At 44.3% G+C, this 5,445-nt stretch overlaps 1 pseudogene; it reads right to left on the bottom strand.

Annotated features, from left to right (window-relative positions):
- Positions 1 to 1,582: 1,582 nt before the first annotated feature.
- Positions 1,583 to 2,629, bottom strand: LOC137533595 (CSC1-like protein 1 pseudogene; annotated as a pseudogene).
- Positions 2,630 to 5,445: the final 2,816 nt, after the last annotated feature.

Raw genomic sequence — 5,445 nt, 5'->3', positions numbered from 1 at the left:
GGCCGTTATAATGTTCCAAAACCCGTTTGTATAATGAGCGAGTGGCACAACCAATATATTGTACGTTACATGCTTCGCATCTGATCATATACAACATAACTAGTTTGACAATTTACATAGTGTTTCATGCTAAACAACTTATTGTTAGACATAGAGGTAATCTCTCATGTCTGGCTATGTTCACGACAATATCTGCATGTGGCATAGCCACAATTAAAGGAGCCTTTTGCAGCAAGCCAAGTGGGAGCCCGACGGGATGAAAAATTACAATCCCCGATAGGACCATGCGAAGTTTGGGGTCCGAGTGTAGGACAGGCAAATATTTGCAAATTATTACCATTACTTGTTTATATTCTAGCTGTAGTTTCTGACAAAGGTCACACCATCTTGTTGCTTGTGCCTTCCACTTGAATCCCCCTTTAAGATACTCACACTTTTCCTAGCAAGTGTGCGTGCTCTTTCCATATAGGGTTTCTGATACCCTCTATCCTGGAGCGGTTTTTGGATTAGATCTAATTCTTGTCCAAGCACTTCTGGGTCCAAGCAGTTTCTGACTGTTTGAATCATCTCACCTATAGGAATTGCTTTCAGACTATGTCGGGGATGACAACTTGTGGCTAATAGAAGCCACTGATGTAGGAGGAGTTAAACTTGTCATGAAGAAACACTCTTGATGGTCTGTTGGGAGACCATCCAGAGTGTTTCTTGGCAAATGGAACACTATAATTGCACTTATTAACATTATAATAATAGAGTTTGCACTAGTAAAAATCATACTCTAGCAGAAAAGCTTATCATAATTTTCTTTACACTAACATCATACCATATAGGGATAGTCTTCAACTTTTAATCAGCTAATTTATTATTTATAATTTTATAATTTATAATTTGTGATCTTCAGGGTGTATTCTTCTCGTTCAAAAACCACTTTGAGAAGTGTGAATGTTGTCACCATGAGCAGAATAGTTGCCATAGTGAAAGTCTACACTGTCAATCCTTTCCTCAGGAGGAAAAATAGAAAGAGCCACAGTAGGCAGCTGATTGGCGCTGCCATGGAAAATGTCACAGCAGCATCATGTATTTTCCTGCCCACTTTAGGAGGCAGATACACATAGTACAGGTTGTGTCTGTCTATGGCATGTTTGAGAAGGAGGTAGAATAGCCCAAAGGGTATCACCAAAGGCAAAAGTTGCTGTATGCCATAATAATCAGGGTCGGTTCTAGTAACAGTGGGGCCCCAGGGCAAAATTAGCCTGGGGCCCCCCAACAGACACCCCCTGGCCAAAAAGCGGCTTTAGAGGCCCATTGTTGCAGTAAATTTCCCTTTTCGGCCCCTGAGCCAGCTGCTCCCTCCCAACTTAACTGTGCTCCCCGGGGCTCTGCAGAGTCTTTGGCAGTGTAGTGTCTCACCTGCCCGGCAGCACAGATGAGACTCTACTCTGCCAAAGAGTATGCAGAGTCCTGGGGAGCAGTTAAGATGGGGGGGATACCTCGGGGGCCCCTACAGGCTCTGGGGCCCTGGGGCGATTGCCCTCTTTGCCTCTATGGTAGCGCCGGCCCTGATAATAATGGTGACATTGCATCAGATCCTGGTGTAGTTCTCTCCATATAAGAAGTCGTATGCCTGACTCTGCTTGACTTTTTGTCTCTCTTCGGTGGACTTGGCTTTGAGCAAGCGATAAACATAGTACAGGAATACGGAAATCCACAGCAAGTCCAGTCTGTTGCTGATGAAGGCTGTGCTGATGATGTAGTTGACCATGAAGGCTCCTTGGTAAGGCCGGAATAAGTCTCATACATCCATTCTAGGAACTTGTTTATACTAGTAAGTCCAAAGGCTGGTGATATCAGGATCATAAATATCAGGAAGGGGAACATCTTGTACAGCATTAATCTGTTCTCCCAACACTTTGACCAGTGTTTCTCATATATGACGGAATAGTAGACAATGCTTGACAGTATTAAAGCGAACACTCTGAGTAATACAGCTGGAAAAAACCTGCTTATTAAAGCATGAAGATGGTAGAGAGGTTGCGTGATCTTTAAGGTGTCCAGTGCAGAAATGATTACTGCTGGGTGGAGAAGAAGAGCAGCATTAAGAAGAGGGGGGTATTGATTGACAGGCAGATAGCCCACCACTTTATGCCACGCACGGAAACATTCTTCCACTGTCCTCTGGGTAGTTGGACACATCTACAGACCAGCTGGAAGAATTAAGTAGGTCACTGACACTTGACCGAGGTTTCATGTGGCATGTGATGGCATTAAAATCCTTTAGTATTAAGGTGGCCATGGACTTTTCTGAAAAAGTGATCTAGGCCATTCCACTGTCCATGTACAGCATAATACTGTCCACTTTGCAGGTGGGATAGGCTTCCTTGAAGTGCTTCTTTATGGTCTTCTCAGCGGCACTAGGTGATATTCCACGGATGAGGATTGTATGTCTCAGGAGATCCTCATCTGGGTACATTATGGATGATGAATAAATACTCATCCAGTAAACGTAAATGAGGTACAAAATTATGGCTGCAAAGACATGCAACCACAAGTAGCTGTCTTCATCCAGTATGCTGGTTATCACTGTCCTTCCAAATCGGCTTAGTTCATTGCCGTACCTTGTCCCCTTCATGTTTATTGGTAGAAGGAGAAATAGACAATGCTGGCCATGGCCAGGAAGAGGAAGATCTCTCGCTGGAGGGACAGGTAATGAAGGGCATCTTCGCCACATTGCCTGTGGATGTCACTGAAGTTTATAGAAAATTGCCCTGAGTTTGAAACAAACGCTCTGTTTCAAGTCCATGACCTTATTGGCAGAAGATGATGGCTGGTATATCAGGGCTAGATGGCCAAAATCCCAGACTTTCTAAATCAACAGAAAGTTCAGCAGCAGCAGCAGCAAAAAGTTGAAAGCTCCTATGATAACTACAATAGCAACTCCTCCAAATACGATATTATTGAGCATTGATCTGCCTGGTTGGCCAAAGGTGGTATTCTGCTCCTTGACTTCACTGATGTAGGAGGAGTTGAACTTCTCTAGAATGTCATGAAGGAACATTCTCGATGGTCTGTTGGAGAGAAAGTAAATAACCTGTGTTAGAGTTGGCAAACGGAGCACTATAACTGCATATATTAACTACTTCCGTACCAGCAGTCTCTGCCCCTTAAGGACCAGTGACTGCTAGTACAGTAACGTCGCTTACCGACAATCACAGCAAAGATCAGTCGCTTCTGCCGGTCACGCCGCTCTTTCCGTGCTGCAGGTCCCTCTCTCTGTGTGTTAAGGTGGCCACAACGCTCCAATTTTATATATTTCTTTTCAATTCAAGAAGTACAATCAATTTTTCTGATTGATTGTAACATTTGAAAAATCTGGCCAATGTATCAGACACCTGCTTTGAATTTTTCCCGAATTATGAAAAAAAAAATGCTTGAAAAAGCTGAAAATATGCTTGGGTTCATAAATCAATAAATTGACAATCTATCCTACACCCTACACCATTCAACCTTCTCAAAAATTGTACCGAAATTTCCACCTCTCTCGAACGAGTTTTATTTAAAAAAAAAAAAAAGGGAAATTTGAACAGATTCTCACTCAAATAAAAAAAGAAAAACCTTTCAATTTTTCTGTACAACTGATCATTTTCATCAAATTGCTATACAATCGTATCTTATAATTGTATTGTGTGTGGCCGCTTTAACACTGTGGCATGAGGAGCAGTGATGATTGCTAATGTCCCAGACATGCACGAGCAGGGCCGGATTTGTACTTCTTACCGCCCAAGGCCGACTATTACCAGCCGCCCCAACCGAAACCGTATCCTACTACCTCTTTCCACACACACACCCACGCAAAAAAATTTGGGCCAATGATGTCCACTATTGGGGCTAGTGCCGGGGTCTCCATGGCAACGTGAAGTGAATCAATCATGTCACACGGGGGAACTGGTCAATCAAGCGATCTACAGGTGATGGGCGTGGTGGGAGCCTTCCACCACACACACATAGTCAAAAGTGGCTCACAATTGGACATTGGGTGGGGTCAGCAACACGTAAAAGTGAGTCCTGTACCCACTGCTGTCTCGAGGGTAACAGCGCTGGCCAGTCAATAATTAAGAAATGGGTACTGTGAGAGGCTGCCTTCTGTATTCTGTACTATTTGCTGGTGCTGCCCCTGGTACTTTCATCCCCCACACCAAGTGTGTGAGACCCGGCCTTCTGTAACTGCCTGGAGCTGCTGTTATGTCATTGGACAAGGTCTGGCTTTTTGCTAGTCACACACTAATTAGAAACGTTTGGTTAACGGACTGCAGCTGCCTGTAGCACAGCACAGGCAGATGCCAGCTGGTACTAATAGTGCAGTTATCCTGACCACTTTCATTTGTTTAGACACTTGCAAATAATGCCCTGAAAATAATGCCCACTGTCTGCAGGCCGCCCCTTGTTTATCTGGTGCCCTAGGCCATGGCCTATGTGGCCTTACCAGAAATCCGGCCATGTGCACGAGATATAATGTATAGGCAAAACAAGTATGCCACATCAATACAGTGCCTACAGCACATCATCTAGGTTCACATATTTTTATGTCATTACCATTTTCTGGCTCCACCCACAATTTGTTACGATCCTGCCCATGGGCTTATTTCTATAATTCTGCACAGGGGCCCATTGTTGGCTGGATCCACCACTGCCTAAAAACATGCACAATAAGCATTGGCAACATCTTCCTTCTCTTAAAGAGGACCAGAACTCTTGCATAGGACAGAAGGAAAACAGAGAGTAATGCACCCTGTATGTATTTAGAGAGTTTAGCCTGTCTAATTCCCCTCTTATTTGTGTCTAATCACCACTGTAATTTGTTCTCTCAGCTGTTCGAGCTCAGGAATCTCTTCTGCCCCAGCAGAGCAGCTTATTTGTAAACAAAGGGCGTTAACAAGATGTCTGCTTCCATTTTCTTTAAGGTTATTGTGCTGTTGCTTATCTTTTAGAGCTGAGAGGAAGTTCAGGGCCACTTTAACCACTCTGCGACCGCCTAACGCAGATTGGCGTCCGCAGAGTGGCTTCCTTATTCCTCCAGGACGCACCGGTGCGTCATCTCGCTCATCGCAAGATTAGCAGGAACAAGCGCTCACGCACCTTCCTTGCAGGGGGATGGAGGAGACGGCCGCGAACAGCCTGCCAGCCACAATCGGAGCTGGCAGGCTGTAAATAGAAAAAAAATGGCAACAATTATTTGTACAGAGCTGCAATCTACTGCAGTGCTGTACAGGGAACAGCTCTGTCACTGAGCTTTCCCCAGGAGAGGCTCACAAACTTATCCCTCTCATACACTTGAAACACAAAGAAAAACCGAGAGCCCAATATAGTGCAGTAAGTCTAACAATTGTTGGCGAAATAATTAACAGATGTGGATATACTCACAAACACGGGTTACCACATAGGCAACCA

The sequence above is a fragment of the Hyperolius riggenbachi genome, chromosome 9 (assembly GCF_040937935.1).
Source record: "Hyperolius riggenbachi isolate aHypRig1 chromosome 9, aHypRig1.pri, whole genome shotgun sequence".
Lineage (NCBI taxonomy): Eukaryota > Metazoa > Chordata > Amphibia > Anura > Hyperoliidae > Hyperolius > Hyperolius riggenbachi.
This window is presented reverse-complemented; position numbering and strand designations above follow the sequence as displayed.